General features: G+C 42.6%; 1 protein-coding gene and 2 long non-coding RNA genes across 8 annotated transcripts in view; 2 read left to right on the top strand and 1 right to left on the bottom strand.

The window, feature by feature from the left end:
- The window catches only part of Opcml (opioid binding protein/cell adhesion molecule like), a 1064190-nt gene that overhangs the window by 991152 nt on the left and 58222 nt on the right, over positions 1 to 14816 (top strand). The window lies entirely within an intron of this gene.
- On the bottom strand, positions 2660 to 7397 carry LOC134477654 (uncharacterized). Its single transcript, XR_010049749.1, has 2 exons — positions 7271 to 7397; positions 2660 to 3565 (listed from the first exon to the last, which is right to left on the bottom strand). It is a non-coding gene; the product is annotated as an uncharacterized LOC134477654 (long non-coding RNA).
- Positions 3359 to 8082, top strand: LOC134477655 (uncharacterized). Its single transcript, XR_010049750.1, has 2 exons — positions 3359 to 3501; positions 4839 to 8082. It is a non-coding gene; the product is annotated as an uncharacterized LOC134477655 (long non-coding RNA).

Raw genomic sequence — 14816 nt, 5'->3', positions numbered from 1 at the left:
AGTTTTACGAGTGTGGCCCAGCCCTGGTTTCCTGTGTAGGGGTTAGGACTTTCCCCGGGCATGGTTTTGTCTCACATAGGTTTCTCCAGGTTTGTGTTGCTCTTATGACTGTGCATGCACAGCTTTCTTTAGAGCATGTATGGAGACTGGTTCCGAGGAGAAGAGTTACACACAGCGAGCGGCTCTTCCATCTCAGTTCCCTCGCTGGCTGTCGCATCTCACATCCTTCTCTGTCTTCTCTTGTGTATTGCAGGGAAGCACCTCAGGTGTGGAATTCACCCTCTTGAACTAATGCTTTGAAATTTTACATCTAATACAGTCTTCACTTAACGTAAAGTTAGACTTTGTTTTTTCAGGGTCCTTCTGCCTGCTTCCTCTGTCTTGTGTGTTGGGTGTTTTAGTTCATCTTGTTAACTTCTTGGGTCCTGTGCTATTCTTTTCTGACTTTTGTTTTCTTAAGTCTTTTCCAAAAGACCATTTTTAAAATTTTTGCTTCTTTTGAGTTGTCTTATGATTTTTTGAAATTTTTTGTTATAATCCTGGAAGCCCAGCTTTGTACTGTAATGAAGTACACCTAGTATTGAACTGACCCCTGACCTGTGTAGTCCAGTCAAGTTGAGAACCTCACAATGCTGTGCAAAGAAAGCCATGGTGAAAGTGTGTTCTTCCGGGGATTTTGGTTGCTGATCTTCCTTTCCTTTCTTCTGTGTTTTTCAGTGGATTCTCACTGTGACCTGCCTAGCCAGTGGGTGCCATTTTGCCGCCTGCTGTCTGCCCACTGGGTGATCCCTTTGCCTTTTTCTGAATCATGGAAGTATAGATTGCAATGCAGAATTCAGGTTCATTTCTTAGTGTCCAGCTCCCTTCCACCTATGATAACTCTCTTTCTTCAAAATGGTACTTTTTTCTTGGTCCTCAGAGTTTTCTTATATGCACAGTAATGATTGAAGAATTTGAGTTTCTTAGGACATGGGGACATTCTTTAGCTGATCTGGTTTGAAGAGCGCTAACATTGCGAGTCCACTGCATTTCCCTAAGTAACCTGTGATGGTCCCTTTCTCTGCAGGGTCCCCCATACAGAGGTCTTGCTGATGATAGTCATGCCCTCGTTTAGCCAAATGATATCAGGGTGATCTCTGTGTCTGTAACCTGAACCTGATAATGGCACATGGCTCTACAGCTAGGTCACAGAAGTCATGTTTGTCCCCTTCTTTGGCTTTTCTTTTGGACAACTCATTCTAGAGCGGGGGGGGGGGGGAGAGGCTTCAGAGACAAGAAGACGTGGAGAGATTTTGTGGTGAGAAAGCCCAGCCCCAGCCAGAACTACTCTGTCACACATGAGAGTGAACCCCTTGGAATGGTATCTTCCAGCACTGACCAAGCGTGCAAGTGACTAACCCTAGTGACATCTCCTCTCCACCCCAGTACTAGACCATACACAGCACCATGTCTCAGTTTTCTGGCCTTCAGCAATGGAATGGGTATTAAAAATTCAGTGTCTTAAGCACTAAGTTTTGAAGTGACTCATCATTAAACATTTAATAACTAATGCATCCTTTTGAGTCAGGTCTTGTCTTACTGTTTTTCAGTCCTTTCTTTTACTCTCTTTTACTTATCATCTGGGTCACTGGGAAGCAGTTACAGAGGTGCATGTCACTTCCTGTCTCCCACATGGTCTTTGTTTCATAAAGTTGTTATGCCATAGTTTAAAAGTTATCTCATTAATCAATCTAATCAAGCTCCCTTATAATTAGTAGTATTTCTAATTAATTTAAGCCATGGATCATTCATCAGTTTTAGTTTTCCTAAAATATGAACATTATTTTTAGAAAAAAACACTTTGTAACTTGTTTTAGTAAAAATTTGGAAGATGTTTAGTTCTACTTCAATACAATTTTGAAGCAGATGTCTCCCTTGCTCTTCAAAATTTTATGTGAAAGATACTTTTAACCTTGAATATGCTAGATTGCATCCTTCAGGCTTTTAATCAACTTAAAATATACACAGTCCTTGGGATTGCGCCGAATATCATTTGTATGTAAAGATGATTTGTCTTCATATTGGTTTTCATTGCATTTTTCTATTATTGCTTTGGCTAGAATTTTCTCCAAAATTTTGCCTGTTAGCAGTTATAACTGCCACCCTTAGTTATTCTGTTTTCTTGGAATTGTTAACAATAGTTTCCTGCTAGGTATAATGGTGCTTATTTCTATTTCTGGAGGTATCAAGCTAATTCAGAGATCACTCAGAGATGTTTTAATATGATTTAATGTATTAGTTTGGGGATTTCTAGAAATGTTTATAGCTATAATATTGATATAAATTAGCATTTTGGAATTAATTTCAGTCATACTATGTTTGTTTAATGCATTGATAAAATCTATCTACAGATAGAATTGTATTCTTAAAAATAAAGTGCTTTATCCAGTAGTAGGGACAGGAACTTCATGCTGCTTGGTGTACAGAGTTGATCAATACATTCTGTTAGCAGAAGTTATAGTCATTGATACTGTGTTAAGTGCTGTGAATGATAGCTTTCCCAGGACTTCCTGGGCTCCTGGCACTAATAATGACATAAAGGCGACCTGAGAGGTGGGGTAGTGATTTTATTCTTTATGGATTGTGGCCCCCACAGTAACAGTAAGACATCATCAGTAAATGAAGGTATACATATTGAATGTTTTACTTTTATTAAATTTATTTTCAAACTAATACCAAGAAACAAAACAAGTGCATGCTAATTTTTGAAGCTGAGATTTTTTTGTACTGCCCCTATAATCAAACCATCTCCATTAGTGTAAAATCCTACATCTGGCCCTTGCAGGATAAAGACAAACCTCCCAGATGACTCTGGCACTCAGCAGTCAGGAGATCATGAGTGAATTACACATAGTTTGGAGCTTCTAGTTTGCATCTGCACAATGGGCCACCCAAAGAAACTTAGAATACTGCTTAAGGGCCAAGGAAAATATGGGATACAAAACCAATTCTGAACCCGAGTCCATTGTACACGTAAAATAGGTCACCATTGCCATCGTCTTCCGAGTGAAGGAATCTAAGGCTCCTGCTTCCCAAGTGAAGCATGGGCCCTTTCCTTGCCTGTGTTACCACATTGAGGACAGCAATACTTTACATTGCAGTGCTGCTTAATTACCCCTCCTCATCTCTCAGCCATTTCCACCTTTGAGTAAAACTCCCACTTCACTTAACAATGGAAGGGTTAAAATCTGCATATTAAGTGTGAGTCAGTGGCACAGATATCTAATTAAAAAGGTCTATTTTTCCCTTTTTTCTACTTTGCATGTTTCTCCCCTGAGCTGCTGACATTACTGTAACTGTATTCAGTGTCCTCATTCTGTCATGCTCCGAGGAAAGCAAGCAAGAAAGGAGCAGAGAGAGCAGGAGCTCCACAGCAGCACAAAGAGAGGATGGGAATCTAGGGAGAGGGGACCAGAGCTGGGGAAGGCAACTGGAGCATAGTGCGGAGACCGGAAACTGCAGGTGAGAAGGCCCGGATGTGGGGGCAGGAGGACTGGAAACAGAAGTATCAGGGAAAGGAGAGAAGCTGTGAAAGGAAGGGAAAGGAAAGGTTAAAGACAGCAAGCAGAGTGGGGAGAATCCTGGCCACCTAGGGAAGTGACACTGTACTGCTGCACAGCGGTGGTTCTGGGGTTTGGCATGCTAGGGGTCAGCTTGGGGAGGGCTCTGGGTGAGGCTGGAGAAGCGTTGGGCTGGTCAGGCAAAGCCACGGGCAGAGAACCCCAGAAGGCAGGGCAGCTGATCCCACTTGGACGTCCGCCCCCTCACTTGCCTGTGTATGCTTCCATGTCACCGTTCAATCATGCAAATGATCCCACATCCTCTCCCCTGGATTTTCCTTGTTTTCCCCACCTCATGGGTCCCAAGGAAACATGTTTCAGAAGCCAAGCCTTCTGTAAGAGCTTCTTTATCCTCAAGATAGAACTAAATACTTCCTTACCCTTCCCTCTCCTCACCCCATCATTAAGGCCATATTAACCAGGAATTAGCCAAGCCTTAATTAACTAGGAATTAGCTGAAATCGCCTGGCTGTTTCTTGTTCTTTTCTTTTTTCTTTTTCCCATTCTGTTCATGTTAACAGATTTGGTTTTTTTCTAAAATTTTAGGGAAATCAGCTACTGAAATGGCACAAGGTGAGAAGCTTAAGGACTCTGTGGTTATTTCTACCAGAATCGGTCATGACAGTCCTGCCCCTCAGCCTGTAAAACTGCCTGTCTGTCTGTATGCAGCTCCTCAGGCAGGTATGGGCTAGGAGAGCCCAAAACCTTGAATGATGCAAGGACAATAGTCCAGTGATAGGTCTGAAAGGGAGAGGTAGAATGAAACGGTCCCATAGAAGGGCAGGTTCCGCAAAGCTGGCTTCCAGTTAGACAGAGAAGACCATGCAGACCTACAGCCTACACAGGGACAAGACAACAACACTAGAGGGCCACTCAGCCCACTCCCTCAGAGGATGTGGCTTGCTCCTGGAAGTGACCTTAGCATGTTCTTCCCTGTGCCACTGTAAAGTTTACCTTTCCTCCTGAAATTGTAAATTGTACTTTCCAAACTCGCCTAAATTCACCTGATCTGTAGATGTTTCAAATTGTTGTAAGAGTATACATGTATTTAGATGAGGATTTTATATATTCAACAATAATGCACAATTCATAAATCTCAATTCTTATACGAACTTAACACATTCAGTTAAAGGTGGAAATGACAGTACCAAGAAAGGATGCTATCATTAAGGTACCATCTAATGATGCAACTCAATTTCCCTAAATGTTCTAAGAATGGCTTCATTTTGTCACTTTCAGATTTGTTTTAGCGTCAATGTCCTGACTCAGTCCTGATTTAATGCATGAGGTGATTAAGAACCTGTAGATCTACACTTCACAACTTGTGACCTTCATCTTCACTGCTTCTTCAGACTTGGGTGGACACCCAGAAAGTATCTGAGGATGCTGGCACTGTGTTTGAATATCGCTGCCTGTTAACAGAGCGTAGAGTGTGCAAATTCCCTGCAGCTAACGCGATACTTGACACACATTGGATTGCCTCAATTGCTAGCTTGTCTTTGTGTGCAAGGCCCATTTCCTCCCCAGGGCCATCTGTGATGTGGTTACTGCTGTTCTCCTCATTTTCCTTTAAGGATGCTGAGGCCCTGAAAGGTAAAACAGTTTCCCACAATCCTGCCTTGCAGCCACTGAGCATTAAGACAAGATTCAGTCCCAAGCATTAGAATCCCAGACTTTGAGCTATAGAGGATGAATCTGGTTTTTCCAGAGGTGTCTTGCCTGTGAGATGGGTGGTTTCCAGTTTGTGATGACTCAGCCCTGTGCAGGCAACCAATGGGCTTTCTGTCTTATAAATCAAGGTACTGTGCCCCAAATAATAAGGGTACTAACACACAGCTCTGAGACAAAATCTAATCTCTTGGCAAGACCTCAACACCAGCCTTTCTGAAGAAGCTGGCCACACCTAACCCTGGTGACTGTTGGTCCCCCAGATCTGAATTTAAGCTGTCTGTGCAGGCTGCCTGCCTAGTCATTGCCCAGGAGCTGTTTGTGGCCTTGGCTGAGAAAAGGATTTTTTTTCTCCCTCATCACCTTCCATCTGGGGACATCCCAACTCCAGCTTAGTCCCTGGTGGCCTTGCCCAACTTTGGTTCTTGTTCTTTCTATGCCTGACCACCCTGGATCAAAGTCCTGTGTGGATGTCAGCATGTATCCCTCCTACTGGTATAGCGTGCTCACAGAATTCTGAAACCATGGTTTCTGTCTAAGGTTGCAGAAGGATTGAAATAGCATCTCCATAGGAATCACTCTCCATTTAAATTCAAATCCATTTATGGAGCTCATACCCGCCTCTGCTGGATTTCATTTTCCCCAAAGGTTTGGAACAACAAAATTTACTCAAAATGTGAATTTTTATTCCTCTTCAAATCTATAGGGTGCCCCATTACCAATAAAACAGTCCACCATGTCTTGATACATATCATTTTAAACATCAGGGCACTCTTGATACCCCCAAGAACTAAAAATGAAACTTCCTGTGTGGAGGAGTTGTGGAATGTGAAGATAGCTGAGCAGTTTGGACAGATAGTGACATCTATAGACAATGTTGTTGAATAATTCTTGGGGAAAGTTATGTAATTCTGCTATCTTCACTTGAGCAAGTTGCAAGCCTCAAGCTGCAGAGCAAAACTTTTAGTTGCCATTGATGTTTCTTTCAGTACAATGAATGCACAGTTAGAGTTCATTTGGAGAGAGAGAAATGTACACACCTATGGGCCTTCACTGGGCCATGAGATTCATAAGGAAGGACACAAGCTGAGGAGTGTGCTTAGTGCTTTATATGGAGTGTTTTGGCTGTATGGTTAATTGGTGTGCAAAGCCTCTGTGTTTTCTCTTTGAAAAACTAATCTGTGTAAGGTTACTAGAAGACATTGTTTTCTCAGCAATACATTTCTTTTGATTTTAAATGGAATATTGAAATAAGACGTTTTCCTCCTCTTAAGAGTTTATTTGAAGGGGAGGATTGAAGGGAGGATTTATGAACATAGATGAACTATTTGGACAAGTGCCTCAGGCTTCTTAAAACTGTGATCTCTTGTTCATGCCATGGGTTTCAGCCCACTAAAGGGACAAAATCTTTGTCAATGTGTTCTGGAAGCTTTCAGAGAGATCTGTGTTTTACTAATTGACTGCAAGCAAATAAGCTAAACTACCACACATAATGCTGCAAAAACAGAAAGCAAAACACAAACAAGCAAAAAAAGGAAAAGTGCGACAAGCATCGTCTCCCACGCTGCAGTAGTTTCATCATTTTCCTTTGCATCTTTGTTAGCTACCCCAAGGAGATACACAGAGATGAACCCAAAGGCCATACAGTGGCCTGAAATGTTACATGTCACCCAGCCTTGTCACATCCCTGACCTCTTCATCAATAGCCTGCTCAGTCCACTGTGAGAAGACCCCTGGGACTTCCCACTTCTTCCTTGCCCTCATGCTGAGAATGCTCACAGGGACTCAGACGCTCCACTGCCCTCAGTGCTCAAGTCTTCAGGAATTCATCTTTCTCACAATTACTCCTGGCTCACTCCAGCACTGCTTTCTGCTGTCCTCCCTCTGCCTCTGACTCTGTGGCAGATGTCTCTGCTCAGCCTCTGTCTTAGTTATTTTTTACTCATCGCAGAGACAAAAACACCTGATGCTCAAAGTTAGGGAAGGAAAGGTTTATTTCTTACAGTTCTTCAGGTTTCAGTCCATACTCAGTTGGCTCCAAGGCAGCATGGCATGGTGGGGCAGCCATTCATGGCTGCTGCAAACAGCAAGGCACAAGTCAGCAAGAGAGAGAGACATGGCTTCTTCCTGCTGAAACATCATATGCTGGCTCCACCCCTAGGTAGGTGTAGCACTCACATCACCAATCTGAGTGCTAGGCAATGAACCAATCACAAACACTAGATTTGTTCAAGTCCATAATTGCATGAGGCTTGGGGGCCACTGACATAGACCATGATCGCCTCCATAAAGAAGCAAGCTTCCCAGGCATGCCAATGCTCTGTGTGAGAAAAATGGAATAAGTATTTGTCCTAGGGATTTTTTATGTCATTCAAAAAAAAGAAATTGTCCCTAGCATACTTCTATTTAAATCATACAGGCAAAAAATCTATCATTTGGCTATGCTCAGTGGAAATAGAAGCCTAGATGTTGTTTAGTTTGTAAGGAACATGTTTTATGAGAAAGAATTTGGAATTGCATTTGGAGTATGCTTGTCTTTAGCATCATTACTAGACCAGATGAACCAATGTATGTAAGAGACCTGTTTATAATATACTCAGTGAACAAATGATAATATAATGCTGTTGTGGAAAGCTCTCTAATTTATCTACATCTTCTCTTTGAAGACCATAATTTTCTATTTCCATGTAAAGTGCCATAGTAGCATCTTATATTATTGTACTGAGTACTGACCATGGAATTGTATGACTTTAATCTGTAATCTTAGTTTTCACTGTTTTTATATATCAATAAACTCTGGGTGTAGGAAAGCTCACTATTCCTTCTGATGTTGTTTGTGTGATCCCAAAGGCAACACAATGTTTGAAGCTTGGGTGGGCTTAGATTTTGGATCTCCTCAGCCAAGTTGGCAGGGGCCTATCAACAGCCAGTGCAGACCAGCACCATGAAGGGCCAATCTACTAAGTGTCCACCCAGTATTTACAGTTCAGGAGCAGTGCCAGTGTTCCCCAGAGGAGTAGAGTGACTTTCCAAAACCGGAGAGCAAAGAAGTATTAGAAAACATGTTTAGAAGTACTCTGAAATAACAATTCCTTATAATCTGAAAGACACAAGACTAAATAAAGCCTGTTTTATAAAGGACACAGGTGGTAGCTTGCTCTAAATCCATCCAGAACCAATTGCAACCCCAGCTCATCTTCAGTGCTGAGCACTCACTGCATGCGCTCACTCAGGGATCTCTTGGTGCACATGGCTCACACACCCATGCAGAAATGCTGACTTCATCACCATGTGTAAACATGCCTGTGTGAGTCTGTAATCATCACAAGCTGTGCCAAATGGATCTGACAGATATGTAGTGCACTCTGGATGGTAGGATCATTCTTAGAGGTGTGATCTCGAAGCAAATATCCTTACACAACACATGCACAACTCTTTCCAATTCCTCCTCTTAATCCCTAGAGTATGTTTTGCACATCTCTTTTAAAGCATAAATGTTCTATTTGAAATAGTAGTTGTCTTATGATAGTTATCAGTATCAATGTTATTGCTGTTGTCACTCTTAACTTAACTGAGAGCTCCAACAAGCCAGAAATAGAGACATAATGGATGGATACTCAATACATGTGTGTGGAGTAAAATGGAACAAAATGGAACAGGATGGAAGAAATGATGGATCAGATCATGCAAATGCAGAATGAATGTCTGGATGGGGTACGAAGTGCTGACGATGATGCAGAAGTTTAAAAAAGCACTGCAGGAACAAAAGGAAAACACTTTGGATGATGAGAATCCCTTTTAGTAAAAGTGTGCTGGCTGCAGAGTATGGAAGAGGTTGCTTAAAACCGAGTCTACATCAACTCAGAATGCCCTTGAGTTTCCAGGTCTTTGAAAAGTTTCAGGGCACCAGGCTGAATTTCTTTTACACACGTCCTGGCTGGGTGTGCGTCCATAGGTGGAAGAGGGGAAATTACTGCAACAAATGCTTGCTGTTAAAAAGGAGCAAAAAATTACTTGCTATTTGGTTGGAATCTTCCCACAGAGCAACCATGTCCTCTGTAGTAAATTTAAATTGCTTGCCACAAAAGTATGGAAATATTCCAAGACAACAATGCTAGCATTTTTTTTTTTTTTCTTCCGTACTGCTGACTAAAGATACTCCAGTTGTTGAGGTTTTTGTCTCCTTCCTCATGCGGAACCATCCTCTTAGAGAATTATTAGAATATCAATTCCATCAATCTAGAAAGAGACAGGAAGGGAAAAAGACATGCATTAGGGAGGAAACAAATCCCTGTTTTTCTTCTGCTGTCAAAGAGAAAAGAAAAGGAAATACACTAAGATCAGTTTTTACTTCAACTCACTCTGTGAAAAAAAAAAATCAACTTTTTGTCATATTTTTGCAAAATGCCCAGCACAGAATTTTACTGAGTACAAAAGACAAAAGTCTGCTTTAAAGGAGGTAATTGCTATCCAGTTTTATCATAAGCAGCAGCCCACGGGTCATGTGTGTGAGTCACATGGCTGTGTGTAAAGGCAAACCCATCATTTCTCAGCTGGAAACTACCTTCCTGTATCTACAGAAGTATTATTGAGAAAACTTTTGGATTTTCAGGAAACCTGGCAAGAGATACCACAGCTTTCTGGGGTCAAGGTGGTTGTATCAGAAACCAGAAAGTAGATAGACAGGAGCCCTAACAGGCAGCAGAAGCCCCTTCCATATGAGGAGGGGCCCCCCCTATGGGATGCACAGCTGGTGACAGCTGGGAAATGCTCTCAGGTAGCCCTAGCAAAAGTTACCAGGATCCCACAACCAACCACAACTGTTTGGCACCCAGAAAATAAAACAGAATTGAAAAAAGACAGATAGAAGCAGGGTCGGAGCAATCATCCTGTTATTTGTGAAGCATGGGATAAACAAGTTCCTATGCCTTACATTCCGAGCCCTCTGGATCAGGACAAAATTGAACTGAACAAAGCAAACTATGTATTATTAATGTTAGTATATCTTTTAAAGATTTGATACGGGCACGCACAAAACATTGCAATAGAAAGGGAAAGGCTCTTCAGAATTGGCAATTCTTTGCCTTTGGTTCTCTCCCAGTAGGATGCTACACATCTTTTCTCCTTTTGGGAGGACCCTTTTTGAACAAAAGAATGGGAATGCAGAAAGAAGAGGAGAAAGACAGCAGCAAGCAAAGACAGAAGGAGAGGGACATGGGCAGGGAGAAGAAGGTGAGAGCAGTTTGAATTAAAAACTAGAGAGAGCAGAGCAGGAATAGGACAAGACAGGGCTGAGCTTCTAGAAGCTGATCTGACCCCCTGGGGAGTCACTGTGGAGCTCACATTCCCTTCCAGAAGATTCCCCCATTTCCCCCGTGGCTTGACATAAAGGAAGAGCCTTTTCCCTATGGCCCCTCTGCCAGAGGAATCTGCCCTCACTCCGTGGTTCTAAGAGAAGCTAAAATTTACCAGCACACCCAACCCTTACTCTGCTTAGCTTTACCTAGCTTTACCTTAGCTTTACCACACTTACTCAAGCCTCAAAGCAAAAGACAGGAATGGAAACCGAGTATTTCAGAGACACTGCTCTCAATTCCAGTTTTGAGAACAGTCCAGTTAGTTATATATTGAGTCATGTTTCACCTGTCAATCATGTATCCTGTCCTTAGGGAGAAGCCACTCTATGCCAGCTGCTGTGCTAATCCAAAAGGCATTTATCCTGGACCTGTGTTACCTTGGGATGTGTTGTTTATTCTTCGTTCATTCAAAATAGCTACTGAGCAATAACCATGTGTCAGGTACTGTTATGAAACTTAGTGATAAAACAGAACAAACCAGAGATCCTGTCTTCACCGTTACACCCAAAGACAGAAAGTGCAACCCATCCCATGGCTTTCAGTGTTATTTATAGTGGATAATGCTGAAACGTCTTTTTGGGGTTCCTGAGACATGCATTTCACTGCATACTTGACGTTTCCCTGGGGTGTCAGAGTGAGCATCGTAAGCTTGCTGTGCTGCAAATCAAACTGTTGTGTCCCAGGCCTTTCTTAACATGTTCCCTTCACTCTCCCCATCTTGTGGCAGGATGACTCCATTAAATGCTTGGCTGTTCGGACCCATACATAACAGAATCGTCCTCCATTGTGCTCTTTCTCTGACACCATATACCTTTCCACCAGCAAATCCTGATGGTTCTCCCTTCAGATCACAAGGAAGATTGGAGACTGAATTCTTTCCATCTGGGCCTCTGGGCAGGGAAACACTCATTTGTCTTGGCGCTTCCCCGGGCCCTGTGAACAACCATCTCTGCTTTGTCTTGCACCTTTCCATACCAAATGAGCCTTTTAAAAGGGAATTTCAGCCAGGTACTGCGTGACAAACCTATGATGAACTTCAAGGCCTTTGTGCAACCTGACTGCTGCTATCTTTCTGACTTTCTCTTTCTCTCCTGTTCCCTGTCCCTTGCTAAAGACGCAGATGCTCGTACAACCTTAACCTCACCAGTTGCTGCTGGCTGCTGTCACTGCCACCGTCTGTCCCTGGCCGTGTGCACAGTTCATACTTTCACATCTTTTGGTGCCCCTGATGAGTGTCATCTCTCGTGTAAGACTTAGAACCCACTGGATATTATCAAAAGCATTCTCCAAGCCCTTCATTTCATTTCTTCTTTATGTGTATTGCTTTCTTTCTTGCAACTGCTATCTCTAATTATTGATTTGCTAGGTTCATTCTGTTGCATCCTTCTCTACAAAAATGGAGGCTGCTTGGAAGCAGGACTGTTGCATTTGGGCCGTTGGTCTGTAGAACTGACTCGTGGAACAGTGTCTCACCCAAAGTGGGGATTTAATATGTATCCATTGAATCAATGAATGAGCAAATGAATGAGTGAGAGAAGGAAGTAGTGAAGCAATGATAAGGGGGCCATCATGCCTACAAGGTGCTGAGAGGCCAGCAGAGGAGGGTGCCCCGATGGATGTGCCCCATGTGGGAATGTGTGCTGCTATAAACAGTTCCAATATTATTCTCACTGTGAAGCGAAGTTGTCAGTGAGCTGTGAGCAGGAAAAGAACATGAGCTGACTCACTTGTTAAAAATCAGTCTCCAGAGATGGCAGTGAACAGACTGAGGGGAAGATGGAGCTGGGGAGCAGGTGAGGTGCTGTGGTGGGGTTCAGGCAGGAGACCGCCACAGCTTGAGAGATAATTGGATCTGGGTGTTCTCTGAAAGGTAAAGCTAGGATCTGCTGGAAGACTGGAAGTGAGATGCAGAGAAGGCAAGAATGACAGTGAGGTTTTGGACATGATTTTCTGGGTGTTTGGTGGAGATTTTTACTGAAACTCAAGAAACTGCGAGACATTTGTGGGTAGAAAATAAGGATCTGGTTAATACTAGACAAGAATGAGGCACCATTGAACAATGGAGAATACCCTGATTTACATTGCAATGAAAGGGTAGGGCTGAAGATTCAAGTATGGAGGGCATTTGTGCGTAGTATGTGTACAAATTTGACACTCAGCCACAGCCCCCAACTAATGCATGATACAGATAGCACAGAAGATCTCTGAGCTCTACAGCAGCTCAGGATTTAAAAATGGAGGGAACTGACAGATCCTTCCAAAGAATCCTAAAGGACAGTTCCTAGAAGGAGGAAGAAAGCCAAGAATGTTCTCTCAGAGCATGGAAAAAAGTTATTCCAAGGAGCAAAAGTAAAAAGCAGGATGTAAGATCACAGTAGAGTGAGAGAGAAGCAAGTACTGCAGAATCCCAGACCTTGGTTCCCTGATTAATTTGTCTGTACCATTAATGGTAATCCAGTTATGTTTCTCTTGCATGGACTCTTTTAACCAGATCTCTCTGGGAGAGCACATGCTTTTCAGATAGCCGCTTGTAAGCTTTCCTGGTGGAAAGAATAGGCTAAGCTTTTTCATGGGCACCTAGCAGAGCATGGAAAGGAAGCTGAGGTTTCAAAGGCCAAAAGTAACATAGCAGGAGCTGCAACCCCAGCACCTGAGACCTGGGGAGACATTTTACATCTAAACCATAACAACCTACAAGGACAAAGCTGTCCCAAATGTAGACAGAGTCTAACTGAGCAGGCAAACTGACATGCACATTAGAGTAGAGCAAGGCAGTGTGAGTGTCCACTAAGGGAAGAAGCCTGGACAATCACAGCGCCATGCTGAGACCCAGAACTTGATGACCACTTATCAGTCGTCAGCTACTTAGTGAGGAGAAGATTCATGATATCTCTTCCCATCACAAGCATCTCAGTTACTGTCGAACGAGGAAGATGATCCAGGATGTTTCCTGGAGAGAGTTCACCTAGAGTAGAAGTCACGTGGGCCAAGAGGACAGGAAAGGGGAGATGAGTGAGCCTGAGGCAGTGCAAGCAGCCGTGTGAGCCAGCTGAAGATGGGAGCAGGCACTGGTCAGTTGCCCAGCAACTTCCCAGCCTGGTCCTCCATGACTGATTCTCCAAATCGCTTGTTGGGTGACCATGGAATCAATGAATGAAGCAAAGAGAGGTGACCCTCAGAGAACCACCCTGAGTGGACTCCTAAAGACACCCTAATAATGTTGACTACACAGTCATGCTTAGAAAATGCTGACCCATGCATCACTGGGTACAGAACTGGCCAAGCACCCAGCTTGAGACAACCTGTTTCTCTGCATGCAGAGACTGTTTTGTTTCACGATAAAAATTCCTCTTTGGAGATGAGAGAGCCCAGCTGTGTTTGGGTTTTCCAGACTGTCTCAAGATTTCTGTCAGATGTTTTGGTTTATGGCATAGTTGAAAATATAGCATTATCATGATCATTATTACCATTATCATTTATTCAACTACTACTAATAATTAATGTTTACCAAATACTGTTAACATGCAATGGAATTCAGTTAAGCATTGGAATAGATTTGGCCTCTGTCCAGTGGGCTCATTGTAAATAAGCAAAAAGCAAGTTATGCCCACATTTTAATCTCTTTGAAATATGTTTATTTTGCAGCCTCCCTTTGCTAAAATAACTAAAAACCATGAAGCTGAGATTAAGCTTGCCATCATGTTTTATACGAACATTTCCCAAAACATGTTGCATAGAAAGGTTTTGATATATTGGGAAATGACGCTCATAAAAATTAATTAGGGTGGCAGTAGTTTTAAAAAAAGTAAATGTGTTTATATGTGCAGAATTTTGCTGAAGTCTGAATGGGTTAATATGCCTTTTAAACACCAAGAGAGAAAAATAATACAGAGATTATTCTAAACTTATTTGGGCATGCATTTTTTTTAAAAGACTATAAAATGTGGTTTTCAAAATCTGCTCTTAGGTTCAAAATGCATTCTATCTTCACAGTGAAGAGGTTGTATTGCTCATGCCCCCTTTCTGTCCTCTCTGCTTACAAAAAGCCTTGGTGGCACCTTCTTACTTTCAAGAAACCGTGGTGGCATATGAAGGGGTGTCCTACAAAAGGGCATTAGTCCTTCTTGTCCTGTTTGGTCCAGGGAGCCGTCCCCATGACCCTGCAGCACTGTGGTATCCCGCAGTTGTACTA

This window comes from Cavia porcellus, unplaced genomic scaffold (genome assembly GCF_034190915.1).
Source record: "Cavia porcellus strain 051 isolate PalLab524CR breed Dunkin Hartley unplaced genomic scaffold, mCavPor4.1 scaffold_9, whole genome shotgun sequence".
Taxonomy (NCBI): Eukaryota; Metazoa; Chordata; class Mammalia; order Rodentia; family Caviidae; genus Cavia; species Cavia porcellus.
Note: the sequence above shows the minus strand (reverse complement) of the source record. Positions and strands in the feature narration are given on the sequence as shown.